General features: G+C 37.4%; 1 protein-coding gene across 6 annotated transcripts in view; it reads left to right on the top strand.

Annotated features, from left to right (window-relative positions):
• The window catches only part of palld (palladin, cytoskeletal associated protein), a 147,790-nt gene that overhangs the window by 89,912 nt on the left and 34,704 nt on the right, over positions 1 to 23,174 (top strand). Inside the window, exon 1 of one of the 6 annotated variants that reach the window (XM_052095414.1) lies at positions 15,013 to 15,165. The exons of the other annotated variants lie outside the window; for them this stretch is intronic. The gene's annotated coding sequence lies outside the window, so the exon portion shown is untranslated. Of the gene's footprint in view, positions 1 to 15,012; positions 15,166 to 23,174 lie in introns of those variants that run through there. 6 annotated transcript variants of the gene reach the window in all.

Here is a 23,174-nt window from a genome sequence, read left to right as displayed (position 1 = left end):
CATAACATAAGTGCTTTGCAGCTAAAAACCAAACAAAGATGTGCACACACACAACACGTGCATCTTTCTCTCTCTCGAACTGGCATCCCAGCCCCTCCATATCTCTCTCCCGCTGAATAGACAACTCAGCGCCAGGCGTGCGTCATCACGGGCCGGCCACGCCCTCCGCCTTGTCACACTCCACCTCCAGATTCAGGCCAGGGAAACCTCCAGTCTGACCTACCCCCCCCGAAAGGTGCTGTCCTTCTAGCTGGCCTTCCCCGCCTCCTGGGAAACTAAGAGAGAGAGACGAGGTGAGAGAGAAAGAGCAAGTGGGAGAGACAGATTAACAGAGAGAAGAGAGAGAGAAAAAGTGGCTCACCAGTCTCCGGACACACTGTCGCCTGGTCCTCGGCCAGCTGGGCAGCGGTCCTCCGTGACGCCGAGCAATGGCACTGGACATAACCTCCTGGCAGTCGACAGTGGCTCCTCCGCCCCTAGCGGCTGGCAGTGGCTCCTTCGCATCCTGGCGAACCGCTCCAGTACCACCGGACCATATCAACTCTGCGTCATGACCCTCCATCAGCGGTGAGGGTTCTCCAACAGCACATCCCTCCTCCCTCCCGGGTTTCGGCACCAATGTAATGGGTTCACACGATGGGCAAGGAGGCGGCGGGAACCGGCTGAGCAGTCAATATAAACTTTTAATGACACAAATGAACAAAACATAAAACTGACGCACATATACACAACGTCTTGCAACTCTCTCTCAAACTGGCATCCCCGGCTCCTCTTTATCCCTCTCCCAGCTGATTGGGCTGATTCAGTGCCAGGCATTCAACATTACAGCCCGGCCACACCCTTCTCCTTGTCACATACCAATAATGCCCAATTCAGGCCAGGGAAATCTCCAGCCTAACTTACCCCGCTTAGAGAGAGAGGAGAGAGAGAGTGACAAAAACGGACTCGCTGGTCCCCGAACACACTGTCGACTGGTCCTCAGCCAGCTGTGCAGAGGTCCTCCGCAAAGGTGGGTGATGGCACTGGACCTCTCCTCCCGGCAAACGTCGGCAGTTCATCTGCCTTCTGGCAGCTGTCGGATTCACAATTTGATGAGATGTTCAATAGCACTCTGTTGCTCATGAGCACAGGGCGAGCGCTTCTCACAGAGTTTTCTCAATGGCCTGCAAACAGTTTTTGTTTTTTTATGTGAGTGCTGCAAATGATCTCCGGCCATCACTTTAAATCCAACAATTATAATTTTACTGTACATGGATTATAAATAGCCTATATACTGTGTATATGAATCAGATAAAAGTGGCTGTAAAAATTAGGTGAAAAAAATAGCTTCGTACCCTGCTCACAAACAAGGTGCGGAAAAGGGAAAAGATCTGCAGTACAGGCATCTTGGTCATCACATGCAAGTGTTAGTTAGACCAACTATATTAAGGAAATATGATATGTCTTTTCATTTGAACTGCCTATAATCTGTGACACATCCTGTGCTTTTGTGAATGTGAAATACACTCTCTGAGCACTTTATTAGGCACACCTAATTATTCATGCGATTATCTAATCAGCCAATCGTGTTGCAGAAGTGCAATGCATAAAATCATGCAGATATGGATTTGGAGCTTCACTTAATGTTCATATCAACCATTAGATTTGGGAAAAAATATGATCTCAGTTATTTTGGCCTTGGCACGATCGTAAGTGCCAGATGGGCTGGTTTGAGTATTTCTGTAACTGTTGATTTTGAGCCAGAATATTTATAAGTATAGAAAGGCTAGCACACTTTACACTTTTTAAAAGCAGAAAGAAGAAAGGGCCAATAAAAAGTAATTTGCTTTTGGTAACATAATAATGTATTTTTCTTTTCTTAACTTTATTTACCTTATTGTGTTTTGAATAGCACACAATGAACTGTTATACAGTTTACAATAAACAGCAGTCATACTAAATTAAGCTCAGGAGAAATCCATTTCAAAATGAACATGTATCGCAATGCGTATCATATCGTGATGTTGTTTGTGATACCCAGCCCTAACGGCTAGATAAAATGGGACATGAGTGCCAAGAGCGACGGGAGACCCAGCTAGTGAGACTACCCCCATCGAAAAACAAACCACCCCACTGCTCTCTTTATAGCACTCACTCACTTTAAATGGTAATTTGGCTGTATAAACAGGAATCTTATAATTGTATAATTACCCAGGGGTCACTGCTGCATGCCGTGTGGCATCCTTCTGTTACTGGTCTGATTTCAACCCTGCTCTGCCCTCAGGTACAAACACAACCTTTCCTTCAATCCAGTTTACACATTCCAGCTGATTTCCTCTGGATATTCCCATAACTTGTTGTTCACATGACTGTTTTGAATAGAATGATGGTATGGGTATTTGAGGCCACGTTGTAACTGCTGACATTTACTTTTTACAGGTCCCTTGTGATATGAGCTCTCCTTTTGTTGAACTTTATTTCACTGTTACAGTGATTTCTCATTTACGCCTGTGATTAAGTTGTTTGGTGAATTGCAGTAATGCAATTACTGTAGAGAACAAGTGGAAAGTATGAGTTTTCAGCTCTGGTAGCTCATGTTATTTGGGTGTATTTGTAGAATGGCGATAATATTAAACTTATTCTGCCTGCTGAATAGGGTTTAATGTGAAACCTGATTTGCTTGTTTGATTGTTTGCATTTCAAATTTTCTTCATAATGTCAGCATGAGATCTCACAGTAAAAATAACATATGAAGTAGCATGCAAAGTTGAAGGGATAAGTTAAAGTAAAAAAAAGTTTTCATCCTTATGTCATTTCAAAACCGCATGAATTTTTGTTTACTGGGGAACACAGAAGTAGAAGTTTATCAGATTGTCCATTCTTTTCTCGTACATACACTGAAAATATGTGTTTCATGCAGTAACATCTAAATGACCTGGTGAAAAATATTGTTTAACATCACTGAATCACTGAATTAGGTTACACTGACAAAACAAAATTTAAGAGTTAGATCAGCTCGAAATGGAGCAGCACGGTGGCTCAGTGGTTAGCACTGTCACCTCTCAGAACATCCTTGGTTTGAGTCCCGGCTCAACTGGGCCTTTCTGTGTGGAGTTTGCAGGTTCTCCCTATGTTTGTGTGGATTTCCTCTGGGTGCTCCAGTTTCACCCGCTAGTCCAAAAACTTGCAGGTCAAGTGAATTGGAGACTCTAAATTGTCCTGTAGGTCATCCGGCGTAAAACCTGTGCCAAGGAACAGCCAAAAGAAGAAGAAGATCAGGTTGAAATAGTAGTTGCAGGGTACAGCTTTTTACAGTGCAAAATAAAAGGTGGTCTGTCACGCTAGTACCATAAAACAGTGATTACTACCCCAGAGGGCACGTAAGCAGGTTTCAGGGGGTGCGCGAAAAGAATTGGATTTTGCTATGTTGAACCTAACAAAATCATAGGTTTGGCTTAAAATTAAAATAATAAAATTTGGAATGGGTAAAAATATTCATTTTCCAATTAATATTTGTCTTCATTTTAACAATATTTACACTATACAAGGTTTGGCACCAAGATCTTTTCACTGTGTGTTGAGAGTAACATTTTGTCCATCCATTTGTCATTGAATAATGTCTCTATTAACCTTTTTGTTCTTTACAGTCACAAATTAATTCTAATCAAATATAGCAGGGATGTGCTAATGAAACTGTGTGCATTCTTTCTTGTTAATATGCGCTCACTGGCTGAACTGCCACATGTAGTCTTAAAGAGACAGTACAGTATTTTTTTCCACAAGTTGGAATGCCCAATTCCCAATGTGCTCTAGGTCCTCGTGGTGGTGTAGAGACTCGCCTTAATCTGGGTGGTGGAGGACGAATCTCAGTTGCCTCCGCATCTGAGTCCGTCAATCTGCGCATCTTATCACGTGGCTTGTTGAGCGCGTTACCACAGAGACTTGTGTGGAGGCGTCACGCTATTCTCCACGACATCCACGTACAACTCACCACGCGCCCCACTGAGAGCGAGAACCACATTATAGCGACCACAAGGAGGTTACCCAATGTGACTCTACCATCCATTTATGTTGGTGAAGCAATACACATGCTTGGTTATTGTTTCTAACCAAATTATGTGTTATCTGTTCACATCCTTCTACATTTAACACCTTTGCACTGTGCAGCTTGATTAACATGTTCATATCACTTCACATTTAATACCTTGTTCAGTTTCCCTGTCTGTGACGCTACACCCTGCAGTGATACACACTATACAGGAAACTGTGCAGTGTGTTTTGGCAGACTCTGGTGACAGCAGGCGAGCCCGGTTGAGATAGCCAGGCCTGATGTCCTTCAGCACAGGAAAGGAGTGACAGATAGACCACAAAAGAGGAAGGAGTGAAAGAACGCGGTGTTTAGTGGATGTCTTCAGAGGAAAGGCTTTGTAGAAATTAATAGATTTTGAGGCAATCATATAATTTTGGTATATAAAGGGTTAGTTTACCCCAAAATGAAAAAATGTGTCATCACCCATAAAAGTATCATAAATGTGGTCCATACGTCTTGTGCACTATATTACAAGTCTTCTGAAGACAAATGATAGTTTTCTGTGAGAAATTGACTGAAATTTATGTCGTTCTTCACTGATAATCTTGAGCTGTTACCTGCTGCTACCGAGTCAGTGAGTTCAACGGATCATTCAGTCAACAGATCAATGGTCAGTTTGTGAATTAATTATTCACACTGGTTTTGTGAACCAATTAATTGAAAAGATTCAACTCAAAAGAACAATCAGATCAAAAAATGGCCATTGTGACTTTTCTCGTGAACTCTCTTTAATGTGCCAATTTAGGATGGATGTCAAGCTTTTCAGTGAATAATGGCTTAAATTTTGGTCTGTTGCTCACACAAAGCTATCATATGGCTTCTGAAGATCAAGTCGTATGGCCCTTTTTTATGATGCTTTAATGATGCTTTAGCATCCCTTTTGAAACATTCCCATTTATTGTAATTGCAGTATTGTGTTCCACATAAGACAGAAAGTCATACAGGTTTGGAATAACTTGAGGGAGAGTAAATTATCACAGAATGTTTTATTTTTAAGCTCTCAGAGAGTCTACTTTATGACATTTATCAGAGCAACTGAATCCATTACAGCTAAGTTTTTATTTTCAGAGGCTCGGAGCATCTGTGTAAGAAGAGACTTGTTGGTTATGTGTGTACCTCTGATTTATGAGCTTAGTGGGCTGAAATCACAGAGGTTTTATGGGAACATGCTTCACAGTCCATACCACACCGAACTGATAACACCTGGAGCCTGTAAAGAATCAATGAGACAGAGAGAGAAAACTGTCTACATTATGCTCTAGGGTGTATGTGCTGTCACATGTGTACTTCTTCAGTATGTACATGTATGTACGTGTGTGTTTATGATGAATACATGCAGCAGGTGGTGTCTGATAGCGTGTACAGATGTATGAGTGTGTGTGCTAACACAGTGAGACATTTCACAAAGTCACTTGGAATCAACATATTTGTAGTTTGTGTAAGTATGAGTGTCTTGTGAAAAACTTCTTATGTGTTTAAAGCATCAAATCTAGGCTTCTTGGTCAATTTTTCTTTCTATGAGACAACTTTATTTTAATACTCTAATCTTGACATCATTCAAGGCTGATACAAAATCTAACATTATATTTGGGAGCATGTCTGCCTACACAGGATCTGTTTTTACAAATAGGTTACTACTGTATCTGTTTACTTTATTATATTTTCTTGGCATGAGAATTGTTATTGTTATGTGATGCCACCACTTACCACATTATCTGAAGATTTTTGCTAAGGCTAAACTGAGTTTGCTAACATCTAAAATCTGCTAAATAAGGTTTGATAAATCACTGTTTGATAAATGCGTTCTGATACCAGTTGGTGGACGCTGAACCAAATACCAAAATAAACCAAAATCTCTTCCATGTCAATCTACATTTATTGTCTAAACCAACTATGACGAACGGGGACAGGGCATTTTGTCGATGGCTTGGTGTCTGTTTCTGTGGCATTGTTCTGTGTCCCTGCCCATGGTGAAATCTCATTGGTCCAAAATCCTACTCCTTATAACTTTTCATTACACATCAAATATCTTCTGATCTACTGTGATTGTGCCGCATTATACAGCAGTTTTGTGTTTAGTGTGGATTGACAGATTGTCACTTCACTGCAAAACATAGAGTATTTTTTTCTTGTTTTCCAGTAAAAGTATCTAAACATTCTTAAACAAGATACATTAAGATATTTGTCTTGTTTTCAGAGAAATCTATAAATTTAGCTTATATGATGAAAATAATATTTGCCAGTGGGGTAAGAAGAAAAAAAAACTAATGCTAATTTTTCCCACCCCATTCATTGATTGATTTATTTATTTATGTATTTTCTTGTTTTAAGCATAAACACCACAAAATTGTGTTAGATTTCTCTGGAAAAAGTCTTATGTCATTCTGCTTCCCAAGAAATGTTTTCTTGTTTTAAGGATGTTTCAATATTTTACAGGAAAACAAGACAAAATAGTCAGTAAGAACAAATCTGAAAGATTTTTTGCAGTGTGGAAACTTGTTGCAACATGCATAGTTAGTTTGAATCTTTATGAGATTTAAGATCAAACATAAGTGACAGTAAATGTTATTGTGGTAACTATTTGTTTTCTGTATCAATGTGTTTAGTGGGATGTGGTGGGTCTGTGTAGAAGTGAGGGGTACAGCACGGTTCATTTACAATTATTCCAGGAAGTGAAAGGTGTTGTATCCTGCCAGTGCCACACCAGAGATACACAGTCAGAGACAATAATCATTCACTTCCTGTGACAAAAGGACAAGTGTGACATGTGAATACATGAGTAGGAGTTAGGTCATGCAATCCTTTCCACACCCTTATTCATCAGAATTCAATGAGACAAATGCACAAATAAGTTGGTTTCAATATATTAGTGGGTCATTTCATAGACACAATGGTTTTCATGCAAAGATAATGGAATTTTCCTTCCCTATCTCTAAACCTAACCCTCACACAAACCTGTTGGCATAATTCCATTTTAAAGGAAAACATGATTTGGCTAGTCATGAGTCTAGTCAATTTCATTTCTATAGTGCTTTCCACAATACACATGGTTTCAAAGCAGCTTTACGAATGTCATGCCTTAAAGGGGTCATGTCATGCATTTTTTTTTTTTTATTTAATATGTTCCTCATGCGACCCCGCGGCCTAATGGGAGGACTCGATATTTTGGATTCGCAAAACCCATTTCATACTGTTCAGGACAATCTAAAGAGTAATTTAAGGGTAAAACTTCTGATACACGGAGTCACGTGACCAAACACCATGGCATAGATTTCCGTGCATCTATTGCCACAGAGCCAACAAAAGTGCATCTGGCAAGAAACCTCTTCAAATTTTTTCACTGAAACCTGTTTGGTTTAAAGAGTAGCATCTCTAATTTCGTTTAATATGCTACTTTTTATATTTTGTTCATTTTTTACACTTTGGCACACTGATAAACATGAAGTACACAGATGAGTGCTGTGGAGCCGTTTTCTGACAGTCGAAATATTTTGCTTTCAGAGGCTTTATATGGAGTTAGGATGAAAATAAGTTGCATTTAGAACTTTTCTGAGACCAGTGCAGACAGACTGCTGAAGGTTAAGTCATTCACTAAATAGGGAGCCAGGGAGCAAGGGTGCATCCTATAGCTTTCTATGCAGCCAAGTACATTCACTCCTAAAATCTGACCAAAAGTTCAGTTTCAGGCTGCAGATTATGTTTGGACCACTCAATATGTTTGGCAGACATGGGACAATGATAATCAGTACATAAATTCAGAATTTTATAATGCAAAATTTTACTTTAATATGCTTGTTAGTGATTTGATGAAGCTGGCCAATACTTTTAATCAGAATGATCTATTCAGCTTTATAGAAAATCAGCTGTAATGTCTGCAACGTCTCAAAAACATGAATAATCAACACTCCTGGACACATAATATCTATATCTATAATAACTATCTGATGAAAAATATATTTATTTATTTTTGCTTTTATATTAGGTGCCGTTAGTTGCAAATATAAAAGGAAAAAAAAATTCACACAGTAGTCACGTGGGGGTCTCAAGATGTTAAAATATTAGTAAAAAAATGATCATTTTCCACCCTCATTCGGTTACCGAAATGCTCGGTTTTGGTGCTGCTTCTCCTTTAAGACTTGACAGCACACGCCCACTTTTATGATTGGCACTCTGCTCTTGACTGACCTGCTCTCCCTACTTGCCATCTCACTGCTCAACACTACTGGCAGGCTACGTAAGTGATAAGGTAAAGGGGCGTTGATGTGTTGTTGTGGAGGTGGTCAGATGCAAAAGTCAGAGATCAAAATTGAGAATGTGTCGTTTTGGCAGCTTGGCCTCAAGAAATATTCTTTTTGCATTGAGGAGGATGTTTTGAGTTCTGAAACTTACAATATGTTTTTATAGTACAATGACCTCTTATATTTAAAAATGTCTTCATGTCATGACCCCTTTAATGTACCCAGTGAATAGATTTATAAGAAATCATGCCTGGTTATCTTTAAGCCCCCAGTCAGCAAGCCAAAGGAGACTGTAGCAAGGAAAAAACTCCAAAGATGTTAGTAAGCATATGGAAACTCCTTAAGATGTTTAGTTATTGGAGGGAGACTCCAAAGATGTTTATTTAGTTAGTGGAGAGAAAAAAAACCTTGAGAGGAACCAGACTCAGCTGGGGGAGGCAGTCCACCTCTGGCTTCATGTTAAATTTATATTTGGCAAAATTATTTTTGCATAGTATGTGTAATACAAGTCATGTATTCATTGAATATAAGCATTTCAAATGTCCTCAAGTCAGTTGTGGGGATTTATTGTTTATTTTGGATTAATGGATAGATACCCATGGTGGAAAAATAAAATGAGAGAGAGATAAAGAGACACAGAGATAAAAAGCAATACAGAGAGGATAACAGATGAGAAAGGAAGTCTTTAATCCTTCCTAAAGTGCCGTGTATTGCTATCTTCATGCTTACTGCATTGCTCCCATACCGCACAAATTTAACCACCCGCCTGCAACAAACCTCCATGAGCTGCAGTGGGGTCATCGCCACGAACACTAGACCACACTTATTTTTGACCATAACCACACCAGCTTCCTCTCAGACTCATGGGGTTTTCAGCTTCACATGTTGTGCTTGTGTTTGTGGATGCAATGCAGGTTACAGTGCTGCTGTGGTCTCAAGCTGTTAATTAGATTTTGATCGAATTATCAGCAGGTTGGTGAACTCTGCTAGGGACTCTTTTCACATTTCTTGTTTGGAATGTGGAAGTAAACATTAGCAGGATAAACGACACAGCGGTTGGTCAGAGTTAAAATGGCAGATTATAACAAATATTCAACCTGGTCTCATAGAATCAAGTTACTATACCTACATTTTTGCTAAATATATTTTGCGCAGCTCGTTGTACTGAACGCATTGTTCCAGTTTTCTGGTGAAATGATCTAATACAACAACAACAACTTTTATTTCCTTTCTCAAATCACAAGTAAAACAGCAGATTATCAGTTCATAAACACATACTTGTTGCCCTGTTACTCACACATTGCTATCTGAGTCAACATGGGAGCCAAAAGTATAATCGAAACACCACAAAATGATGTGTGCAGCTTTAGCAATCGTGCTTTTCATCTTATATTTGATTTTATGACCCTATTGGTTAGGTTTAGGTTTAGGTTTAAGGTTTAGGGTTAGGAGGTTGTTTTTTTTTTTATTAAAACTTGCTAAAGCATTAACCTAAAAAGCCTAATCTGTTTGAGAAATTTTGTTTAACTCTTTTTTTTTTTTTTTGCACCACGCAGTGGACTTTTCACCACCAACGTAACATAATTTTGCAAAACTGCTGACACAATCCTGTTATTTTCATGAGAAATATAAGAAATTTCAAAATTTCACAGAAATTACTGTGTTTCCTTGTGCTCTGACAGGGAAAGAATCATTTCCTCATCATTTACTCACCCTAATACCATCCCAAATGTGTATGACTGACTTTCTTCTGCTGAAAATATTTCAGCTCTGTAGGTCCTCACAATGCAAGTGAATGGGTACCAATATTGTCAGTCTCAAAAAACACAAAGTAATCTATAAGACTCCAGTGATTAAATCTATCTCTTTAGAGGCGAAATGTGTGGCTAAGAAACAGATCAATATTTAAGTCCTTTTTTACTATCACTCTACACTTTTGCTTTCACATTCTTCTTCTTTTGCTTTAGATGATTCTTAATGCATATTGCCACCTGCTGTGCTGGAAGGAGAATTTATGGTAAAATTGGAGAAAGGTATAGCTGCAGGCATTGCTCCAAAAAGGGGTGTGAGCTCCAAATCGCCATTAAAGCTATAGGGAACCCCTTACCTTAACCTTAACCCTTTTGGTGTTGGCGCAACCCCATTTTGAAGTAACCCTGCCCCCTTTTGGATTAACTCCACCCTCTTTTGGAGGTCTCCGGCCTGCAGCTATACCTACTTGAAAAATTGGACATAAATATTAAACTTTTTCTCTCCTACACTTATTATATCTCTTCTGAAGATATATATTTAACCACTGGAGTCTTATGGATTACTTTTATGCAGTGTTTATGCGCGTTCTGGAGCTTAAAATTTTGGTCACCATTCACTTGCATTGTATGGAGATATTCTTCTAAAAATCTTAGTTTATGTTCAGCAGAAGAAAGAAAGACATTCACATCTGGGATGGCATGAGGGTGAGTAAATGATGAGAGGAATTTCATTTGAAGGTGAACTATTCCTTTAAGAGAGATGGATAATAACTATAAAAGCTATTTTTAAAGACGGTATTGTTGAAAGGTATGTAACCATTTTTTTTATGATGCAGTTCATTCTTTCAACACAAGTAAACAATTTTATGTCCCAATTATCAAATTGCATTCTCACACAACATTAAAATCACACTACTAAATCATTTGTTCAGCAAATTTGATATAGCTATCAAATAAGAAAATAATACTCAGTCATCCTCATAACTTAAGAGATTTCCCACCCTCATCAAAGATTTTTGGCCTTTTCAGCTTTTAATATACAGTATATTATGTAGGCATGTTCATTGTACATTAAGAGAGAACAATGTTTTTTGCTTGAGTCACCCTGCTATATCAAATCAGAAATATATCATCAATGGTGTGAAAAGGGTCCTTTGTAACTGTTGTCATGGTGAATTTTATTATTACTGTCCCAAAATTACCTACTATAACATTTCCAATAGTATTGCTCTAGTTTTGATACTGTGGTGGTTATTCATCATGGTTTAGAAACAGTTAGAGTTTCTTTAACAATAGTTTAGCCAGAACTGTGGAGATGCGAGTCAATATTATTATCTAGACTGCTGCAGGTTTCCTGGAACACAAGGGTCAGTATTGCACTTTGCAAAAAATATAAATCTTTGCAATTGCTGCTTCAGTCAATGCTTTCTGTTTTGTTTTCTGTTCAAACCTTCATGGTAATGAACACAGATAAAGCCTTAACATTGGTGGTCTGATTATAGTATTAATACCTTGCTGTTTTACCCAGTATAATGGTTAAATCTGCATTGCCCTGTTCAGCCGGTTGCATTTCTGGCGTGTGACTCACTTTTGTTTCCGAAGTTGGTCTGTTTATGAGGTGTTGCTTGTAAAGACCCAAATGGTGTATTAACAATCACGTCTTACACAGGCGTTGAGAGTGGTTTAGAAAAATGTCAAAAAGAAAACAAGCATATAGAGGCTGCTTTCTATAGGAAAATAGTGTTTAATACTACAGATAGGGTTTATTGTGTATAGTTTTGGGTAAATGATACAGCTCATTTATACAAAATAAAAAAAGCCTTAACAATTAGCTAATGTGTAAATGTTAGATGGAATGCATAATGTGCATAAATATATTGCTAATGCTCATATGTAGAAGTTATGGCATAGCATACACAAATAACTCCAGCTTGAAGGAGCCACAAACATATCACTGATGACTTATGGAGGAAAAACATCAGCTTTATTTTAGACCAACTGAGACAGTTTACTTTAGAATGATTGAGCTGGACAATGTATACAGGAACAGAAGCCAAGAAGGCCAGAATGAGACAGAGAGCACTGTTGACCTGTGCAGTCCTTATAAGGAAATGAGGGGATGCGGGATTGGCTGGGGGATTGGAGGCTCTGCGCTGTATTGGCTGGTGGTGCTGAAGTGACCCTCAGGGAATAAAGCAGCCTTCCAAATATGGAAGAGTCTAGAACAGGCCATCTCAATAAAATATCTGTTACTGCACGATTGGAGAGAAAGAGAGAAAAGTAACGGAGTGTAAGTAGGTAGGAAGTGAAAGTGGTTTAAGAAAAGAGTTGAAAGTTTTACAAAGTTTTATTAAAAGTTGATTGGGAAATGCAGAGTGGTAGTTAAAGGAATATTCCAGGTTCAATACAAGTTAAGCTCAATCAACAGTTTTTGTTTCATAATGTTCAATACTGCAAAAAATATTTTTTTTATTTGATTATTTTTTAAATAATTGAATCATCCGTCCTTTTCTTTAAAAAAAACAAACATCTGGGTTACAGTGAGGCAGTTACAATGTAAGTGAATGGGGACCATTTTTGGAGGGTTTGAAGGCAGAAATGTGAGACTTATAATTTTATAAAAGCATGTACATTAACTCTTCTGTTTAAACTCATTGAACCCATTCACTTCCATTGTAAGTGCCTCACTGGAACCCAGATTTTTGCTTTTTTAAAGAAAAGGATGGGCAAGTAAAAATAATTTTTAGTTTAACTTGTACTGAACCCAGAATATTCCTTTAAGAGAAGGGATCCCTTTCATAGATGTTTGAGATACTAATAATCTTAATTTCAACAACTTTATTGGCATGACTGTTTATAATAGATTCATATATATTATAAGCACATATAATATTATAATAGAATAAATAAAGAATGGTAATAATGAATGTATTACTATTTGTATTAGCATTTCGACTGGATGGAAATATATTCTGTTTAAGAGCTTAAAAGTCTTGAGTGAGATGTTTGGCATATGAAATAGAGCTGGATAACTTTCTCTCTCTCTCTCTCTCTCTCTCACACACACACACACACACACACACACACACACACACACACACACACTCACACATGTTGGGTTTCCATGTTTTATGGGGACTTTCCATAGACATAATGTTTTTTCATACTGTACAAACTTTATATTCTAACCCCTAAACCTAACCCTCACAGAAAACTTTCTGCATTTTTACAATTTAAAAAAACATAATTTAGTATGACACACACACACACACATACACAATATGACACTCTGAATCTCAGGCACTCTGGGAATTGCATTGTTCTAGGTGGGGTTAATCAGTGGCTTATTGCAGGCAGCTTGAGAGTCATTAAAGTCTTTACAGTAAATGTGCCATATGAATGTGTGTGTATATCAAATTATGCACATTCATTGGGGTGTCATGAAATGACTCAGTTCTGGATGTATACTAGGCTTTTAGTGTAAAAAGACAGTTGTGATCAATTTAGGATGTGATGTTTTACAAACTTGCCATGCTAAATAATTTCATTTTTGAAATGCTCACAAAATTTGAATGTAAATGGCACTGTTTCTAATCACCATTTGCCATCATTAGTTAAACTGAAATAGTCCAAATGAATTTTGGACAAATAATTTTTTTAAGGTATATCATAACAAATATATTGTGAATATAATCATAACAAATGCATGCATAATAATTACAACAGAAACTAAATGCAGTTTAAAATAGTTTTAGATTCAGTAAATATGTCACAAGTTCCCAAAAGTAACCTATGTCAACAACCCTCATACAAAAGAACAGAAGAAGTAATAACACAGTCTTTGTACTGCAGACATTCCATTTGACCATTCTTTCAATTCTAAAAAATAGTTGATGATGGCCATTATAACGATTGACAACAGCAGATATGGTCTTGCTCTTTACTGGCTGATATGAGTCACTCCTGAGTATTAGTCTGAGTGTTGAACAGACCCCTTCCTCCCTGCCAACTCTTGCTCATAGAGGCGACTCATCTTCACCCCTGACACAAGCACACAAGCGAGCCAGGAGAGGCGCATAGAAGAATACAGTACACCACTAAAAATAGACATTACAAACCCACCAAGAAATGATAACTGCACCCATACTCACATTAGTCTTTAAATCAGAATGCATTCCCTCACAAATAAACACAGGAGAACACAATTGTGAAATTGAACTGGGAGGATAAACAGACTGGAAAATGTTCCAGAACAGTTTATCTACAGCAGATTTAGAAATGATCCAGGAAGCAAAGTCTTCAAAGCAAAATATACAGAATTCCAAACAAATAGCAATAGACAAAAGCTCTTCTACTGTCAAACTCTTATTCCTCCAAATATAACTTTGAAATGAACAACCAAAATAAAGCGTGAAATTAAGAAATATTTTATTTTAGTCAGCTGTGTGCGTGTTCAGTTTACATGCCTTAGAGGATGTTTTTAAAACAAGCTCATGTCATTTCCAAGAGATAGATGTTATTAGATTCGAAGAGGCAAGCACACAAATCAATCGTGTGATCTGTGATAAATAGTGATCTGAAAATATTTCATTATAATTCTCTATAATGTTCATTGTGACAAAAAAGACGTTTCTGTTTAGTAATTTATGACTGATCAGTTTAATAAATATAAATCTATGTATACGTGTCTACCTACTATTTCATTTTGTTGGGTTTCCAAATGTTTGTGGACTGTAAAAACAGTAAAAATGCCAAGCTCAAATAATCAATTAAACAAAATGTATCTTGTACTAAGATTGCTTTTAACGATTCAATTGTTATAATAGCTGATCTTAAATAAAGTCGAGCAGTAGGACTTTTATTACGGACGTTTTCTAGTTGCTGGACTTTTATTATGACAGTCATGCAGGCAGACAGCAGTCTGTGTGAGTCACACATGAGCACTGGCTGGAGCGAGACGCAGCCGTCACTCAGCGCGTGTCTGCGCGTGCTAATATAAAGACAAGAGCACCTGACGGAGCGACGCAGTCTCACTCATACGCACAAACACACACTTGAGGAATTACTTACATGAAACGGGAATTACTTTGACCAGGTCAAAGAGAAGGTAAAAACTTTTTGATCTTTCTTTGGGATAACTTTTATGGATAAAAAAAAACTTTAAAATAAGCAGCATTAACATATTGGAAATAGCTATTTGTTGAAATGTTACACTTGTTGATAATTCATTACATTGCTGTTTGTTTTGTTTTATTTTCCATTGTATGCTTGGATTTGTTGCGTTTTCGATATTTAGGGCACATTTATGTAGTAAACTTTCATTGGAAAAAAAAGGAAAGACGTTCAAGTTCAGGAACACAGAAGAGAATAAAAAGATAAAGTATTAGTATTTACATAAGTAAATAAGTGTTTTTGCATACTCGTACTGTATGTTGCTGGTGTTAAATACATATGAGAAATTATTTATTTAGCAGATGCTTTCATCCCAAACAACCTGCAATTGAGAATAATACAAGCACAAGAGTGCAAAGAATATATCTTCAGAGAATGAATGAATGAATGAATGAAGAAGAAGCAGTAAATCGGTCAAAATACAGTTTTAGTCAGCGCAGCAGGGCTTTGGCAGGAGAAATGGGCTATTCAAACTCAAAGCATTCAAAATACCTGGAAAAAAGTTATGTTTTTGTCTTTTGTCTTTTGCATATTAGTCCCAAGTTTAAGAGTTAATGTTTAGTGCTTTAAAGTGTGTATGGGTTGCAACATTCATTAATGGTTTGCTTAGTGAAGTCTTGGTTCATATAAACCATTGTACAAACTGTTTTATTGCCGGCTTAGACTGGTTTGGGCTCTACATCTCTCTCCTTGTTGCTCCATTTGCCTTGTTTAGGGCTGATTTCTCTTTTTCTGTTACCCCTCCCATGTCTCTCTCTTTCTCTCATTTTCCCTGCTGGTAATCCCATTTGATGGTGATGGGTGATGTCTTCTCTGCCAATCCAGAGAGGAATGTTTTCATTTTTGCAATCCAGACAAATACACACTTTGAGAGAGAGAGAGAGAGAGAGAGAGAGAGAGAGAGAGAGAGAGAGAGAGAGAGATAGATAGATAGATAGATAGATAGAGCGAGAGCGAAGGGGGGATGCAATGAGACATTCTGTTAAAAGAAAACAGTCTGGTTCTATTTTATGTGCTTTGCATGCAATTAGAGGGAGAGAGAGAGTTGGGGGAGGGTACTTAGGGAGATGGGTGAAAGAAAAGAGAATTGCAGTTCAAGGTTTTTAGTCTATGCGTTATTAGAGCGGAAGAGAAAGAAACAACAGTGAATGGGGTCAGAAAATGGAGCGCTGTAACTTTAAACACTTTTCATGTTACTTCCATTACTGAAAGTTCCATTCATGCCTTTCAGACAGGGGAGGACAAGAGTGATGGAGAGTGAGCAGAAAGGATGGAGAGCAGACAGGCTAACAAAGAAAGGGAGAGAAAATTTCAGAGGAAGAGGGAATGCAAGACTGTGAAATTAGAGAATATAAAAAGAGAGTGGAGGATAGATTAAGCATTAAAGTTAAATTGTGGGAGCTGGAAGAGGGAACGAGACTTTTTTTATTTTGGCCTGTCAACTTTATGGAAAGTTGGACATTTCCTCTGAGTCTAGTAGGGTGTGCAGAGAGTTTAGAGCCATTTGGCTTGGGTGGGATCTGCATTGTGAGATCAGATCTGGGTCAAGCAGTGCCCTGAGCTCCTGAAGCAGGAACACACTCTACCAATCCCTGTAATCAGAAACCGGGCCTGAAACCAGCATTTCCAGACCCTGTGCATACACATGAGGTCCTCTTTATGTTCACTATTGACCCCATGGTACTTGATGCATAACATGTCCATTAGTTTTTTTTGTCAACATCCAGATTTTAGATCAAATTTATATGAATGAATAGGGAAAAGTGTATATCTCAGGTCCTGTATCTGCTCACTGTTTCTTATACGTTTTGTTTGAACCATTTTACCCCCCACTCGTTCATTTTAATGTTCCTGCATTGCAACCGATGACTTTGTAAAATTGCATAATTCCATGTATTCCCTCAATTAATATGAGGTCATAATGGTCAATGCTTAATAATTCTAAACAAATTGGCAAAATGCTGTTTAAAATATTTTTTGATGGAGGACAGCTTGTCACCCCACAGTACATGTCAACTTTACAAATGTATTATATCAACTAACCTCCTTGAAACACGAGGGCAAGAATTGGGAAATGTTTGGAATTTTTTGGAAGTGTTTTTTTTAATTGTTTGGAGTAACATGGCAAACATCCAGATGATATTATGCACATTAGTGACTGTGTGTTTCCGATTTGGCCTCTGTGAGTGACAGCACTGGTATTACATTTAGACATAATGGAAGGATCAGATGCTGTCTCCTGCTCCCATTCTTTACTCTGTGGCATGAATAGACTGTGTCTCGAAGGGTATGTTTTTGTTCAGGGAATCAGATGCTTGTCGGATCCCAGTTTTTCCTGCTGACACATTAATCTTGTTGCAAACTAAGAACTCAATTTTAGAGCACTGCAGTTAAATGGAACTAGATCTACATCTGTTTGAATGGATCAGGTTCATGGTATATGATGTGGATGTTTGGATTCTGCTGAATAGTGGAACTATATAGAAGAATGCTGAAGTCTTTAGATGTGGTTATGATTCAGATTTTAATGTAAGAAAATAGTTCAGGTTTTTGTAAGTATAGTGTTTATGAGTGAGATATTTATATGGGTAATCTTAATGGAATTTAGGCACTGTCAATCAACAAATAAATGATCTAAATAACAAACACGAAGATCAACGGATTATGGTGAATAACACGAACATTGCTCTTTGCAGGGAATTTGAAATCTGACAGTAATCTGACAATTTATTGTTTAAAGGTGGTGAATTTTTACAAAAGCTGTGATTTGACAGCTGGCAGGTGCTTTAAAAGAGATGACTTGAGACATCCCACCAAACATCTATCCATCCATCTAGTCAACTACCCCTCCATCCCACCAACCATCTATCCGTCCAACCAACCTACTAACCATCTGTCCCACCAACCTACTAACCATCCGTCTCAGTAACATCCATCCATCTGTCAATCCAACCAACTAACCAACCATCCGTCCGTCCAACCTTCCCTCCAACCAACCATCCATCCATCCATCAATCCTTCTGTCCCCACCAACCAACCAACCAATCAACGATCCATCCTTTCCTGTCCATGGATGGTTTCTAAACATCCATCTGTCCATTCATCCATTTGTCCCACCATCCAACTAACCATCAATCCTTCTGTCCCACCAACCAATCAATGATCCATCTGTCACACCAAACATGCAGCCTGTCCGTCCATCCAACCAACTAACTGTCCGACCATTCGTCTCTCTAACCAACTAACCATCCATCTGTCCCACCAACCAACCATCTGCCAACTTGTTAAATTACTAGGTAGTTAACTAAACTATGAATTATTTTTGTTGAGATGCTTAAATGGACTTAATTTACTGATTCAGTCCTATTTCAGCAGAATCAAACATCGATTCAGTCAGGTTATCAGGTTAGAGGTGTCATAACAGTTCCAGAGTGTCGTCCAGGGGCATGGTGATGCCATAAATGATGTGGTTACACCTTCTTTAAGGTGTTTGGCGTATGAACCAGTTGTGCTGTGCTGCATTGTGTAGTGCCTACTCATGCTTATGCAGAAAAATCTCAGTCTCTTCCCATGTGTTCCATTATCTTTGTTTACACTGTGTGATAAACACGTTTCAGCTACAGCACATTTTTAAATCCACATTGAAGTATATGTTGCCACGGTAGCTAAAATTACTGGTGTTTGTGTTGGCCATGTGGAGTTTAATTCACCTGTTTGGAGATAAATCTTTATATGTATGTGTTCTCTCATACCCTAATATAACACACCCACCCAAACACTGCACACTCATGCTCACACAAAGCCAGATCTAATTTTTAAACAGTTTAACAAAAACTTTTCACGCTGTAATCAAGTTTTTAATCAAGTTATTCTCTCTCTGTCTCATTGCATTTCTTGCACACAGACACAAGTACACAATGCAGGAGCTTCTTTGTAAACATTGAGAGTCCTCTAATTATCAAGTATTTAAACTCAACAACTTCCTGGCCTCTTTAAAATACTTCCTCTGATTGCAGATGGTTAAAAACAGTGGAATCCATACACACAACTCAACTCGTGCAATTATTAAAAAGTATTAGTAAAAAATGTGTTAAAGTAAAAATCTGAAAACATTTCTAGGCTCTTTTCAGCTTGTGTCACTCTTCTGCAGTGACTTGTGGCTGGAACAGTCTGATGATGTCGCCATTAAGCACTGACAGAGCAGAGGTTAATTAAAGGGGCTAGACAAAAGCTTTGGAGAATATTACAACAGGATAGCGTGAGGAGAAGAAATGATGGGATAAAAGGAAAGAACAGGCTGTTATTATCTGGACCTTTGTCAGGGTAGACACCATATTTAATTTGACTTGAATGAAAACAGGGCTGTTGGGAATAGAAGAGCGTGTCTGTTCAATGGGTTGTATTGAACAATTTTGTACCTAAGTGTTGATTGATAAGTTGGTCATACATTGAAATTCTCTCTCTCAAAAATAAAATGCAATTCCAGAGGAACAAATAAAATAAAAAAAAAATAAAAGGACCGTAAACATGGGTTGTAAGAATTATCCCTCACTGCCCATTTGTCAATTTAAAAGATTAAGTGTGCAATTCCTGGGGATCTATTGACAAACAAAGCTGCAAAAGGGTTGTTTCCAAACAGGTTCACTGAAAACTCCCAAAATCTTCTATTAGTCAGACAAATGGACAGTCCCACCCCAATCTCATGCCATTGGTTGAGCCAATGTTGTGTTGGGTTGGTTGTGATGCTCAAACAGAGGAATATTTTAAGAGCCACAGATAAGTATTTACACTTTTCAGGGAAATTAATCTACCAATGGATTACTTATAGCTGACTCTGTATATTAAGCTGGGATTAGAAAATGTATTTCAACATAAAAATTACACATGAAAAATAGCAGTAGATGTTTCTCAACATGAACTTATAATTCCACTACTATTTTTCATGTATTTTGTACCCTTTCTGGAGCACCTGTGGTATTTGTTGCGTATCAGATGTGCTATGGGATGTAAGTTCTTAAGGTCCATTGCACAATTAATCTAATTAGAATCATGATAGGTCTTGGTATAAGTATTAAACTGCAAAAGTATGTGATTTTTTCTTTTTTAAATACACTGTCTGCGTGTGCTGGGCGCTTCACAGTGAATGTGTGAAGCAGCTCATATGCTAAAATCTCCACATAAAGAGCATCACTCATGCTGTGCGTGTTGTAATAGATGACAGAACAGAGTACTTGCAGTATTGACTGTAAAGTGCATAGTGCCGGTAGATTATGTTTATATAATTAAATCGCAGCATTTTCCGCTTTAATAATCATACTAGGCCATTTAAACAACTGTGAATCTGCTGTCAAAAACAAACAAACTGGAAAGCCTTGATGTCAAAATAAAAGTTTGATTCAACTTGCGAATCAAATTTTCACTAAAATGTATATTCACTATAATAATAATAATAATAATAATAATAATAATAATAATAATAATAATGTTTAACAAATTAACACAAGTTTTTATTAATGTTTTAATTTATACTGTGATGATCTGCTGTGCAGCACTTTATTTCATAAAAAATAAGACCAGTGTTGTGTTTTAGATTATGCTGTGATGATCTTTACAGAAACACAATTTCCTGTCATGTCTGCATAAGATTCAGACACCGTACAACAGGCTTCAGAGGAAGATAGGTACAGAAAATGTGTGTGCAATGTGGTAAGACAGCAGAGAGAGTGAGAAGAAAGTAAAAGCAGAGAAAAAGACTGACCAACACAGAGGGAAAGCAGAGTAGATTCCCAGAGCTCTATGGGCAGGCTGGATTTAGAAGTGATCTGTTGGCATGACCCCATACAGTAGCTCTGTTTGCTCTTGGCCTTGCCTTTCTGTGACATAATATCAGAAATAAATGGAGATACAAGTTTTAAGTAAGCTCTACTTGACTATTTCTATAATCAGCTGAGCTACTCCGTTACAGTATGTCTAAACACTTTTCTCTGATGCAAAACAGATGACTTTGACAATTATTTGTGTGATTTTATGTAAGGTCAAGCATTTCTCTGGGGTTCCCATAAAACAGTAGGAGCTGCATTTGTATAAGTGCAGTTTATAGACATGTACCTAAAATTAGACCGAAATGTTTGTAAGGAATGTGTGAGTGTGTTTTCTGTGTCTGTGGAGATAAATCAGATCCCTTTACACAAGTAACAAACCTTGTAATTTGGTAGAAAATTAATTGAGAGGGTTACTTCAAGTAACCATTTGACCAAAGGCTGTTATTATTTAAGCAGTACTGCATACTATGGTGGCTGATCCTCTCTTCCATCATTGTCTCAAAATTTTTCAGACTTTCAGTTGTTGATCAAAAACAAAAAATATTTGATCAACAAATGAAAGAGCATAAGTTAGTCTGTTTTAATGGAAAATACATGTCAGAGCCTGTGCCTGCTTCCCCCGCAAAAATGCTTTTGTTAGTCCCACGAGGCACTATAAATGTTTCTCAGTTACCCAGATTGTTGCAAAAATGTGTCCTATAAGGCAGAAACCTCAAACCTGAGGCAACATCTCCATACTGTAAAATAATTTACTGTAAAAAAAACTGGCATCTGTGGTTGCCAGATATTCACCTTACAAATTACGGTAACCACGTTTCAGGCTTTACAGGATGCAATTTTGATGCCTGTATATTTTACAGTTTATAACCTTCATTTATAATATTAAATAATAAACATGATATTAACCCTCTGGGGTCGGCAAACGCGCCGGCGCGTTTTGCTGTTTTTTTTTTTTTCACATAGCAGCAACATAGACTTAAAATACTCCGTCATTTATGGTCATATAAATACAATCAATACATGATTATAAACTATAGAGGGCTTCTTTTTTGTGTACACTCATATTAACATCAAAACCTTGTGTTTTTTTTAAATAAATAAAATAAAAAGGTTGAGCTTTCAGCAGTCTCTGTGTTCACGATCATATTTCAGAAACACGTCACTAAAATTAACTTAAACTCCGCGAATTCTTCTCACACAAACATGAAACATATGTCTAAAGAAAGCTTAAAATGTCTACTTTTAAATAAAACAATTCAAATTTAAAACAAACATTATCCTGCAATGTAATCTGTATGAAACAAAACGATGTACGGTTTTCCTGGCTCAGCTTCATTATCTGTAATGTGATCCCACCCACCAGCAGAGCGTGCCATTCATACGCTAATGTGCTGAGGCGATCAAGGCAAATGGTAAACGCCCCCGACTGCGAGATGTGATGTAAACACAACACAACTCAACTTTTCTGCATGTTTGTAATGATACTCCTGGATGTAAGGATGAGTTAACATTTTTCAGAAGAGCGGGACTCAGATGAACGTTTGTATTTTGATGAGAGACTTGATCCAGCAGAGGATACAATTTCAGACGAGTAAGTAATTTAGTTTTCATTAGCTGACATGCTATTTTATATAAACATGTACATATTTTACTAGTGGGACTGTTTCCAGACAGGATTCAAAGTATTGACATTTGACATTCAAAGTATTGACATGTCCTAATAGGCAAGTTTTAGTTACATGTAAATGTTGTTATTTACATTGTATGCTGTATGATATAAATATGATATGTAATATGATATCAAAATAATATGAATGTTAGATTATATTTTAATGTGTTTATGCTGCCTCGTTATCATCAACAAAGCTTGTGCTTGCAAATATGTGATCAGGTTAAATAAGTAAAATACACTTTAAATATGCCCACATTAGAAAAGCAGCATATTATCATATGTATTTTGGATCAAATAAATCCAGTCTTGGTGAGCAGAAGAGATTTCTTTTAATGGTAGTGTAGGTCTAAAATTAAGTGAAGTCTTTATGTAAAGAAAATATATAGTCAGATTACTTCTTTTAACTTAAAACTTGATTTTGATCATTAAATCTCCTCACATTCATTCTCT

This window comes from Xyrauchen texanus, chromosome 28, assembly GCF_025860055.1.
Source record: "Xyrauchen texanus isolate HMW12.3.18 chromosome 28, RBS_HiC_50CHRs, whole genome shotgun sequence".
NCBI classification, from domain to species: Eukaryota; Metazoa; Chordata; class Actinopteri; order Cypriniformes; family Catostomidae; genus Xyrauchen; species Xyrauchen texanus.
The sequence above is the reverse complement of the archived record's forward strand: the minus strand, read 5'-3'. Positions and strand labels throughout refer to the sequence as shown.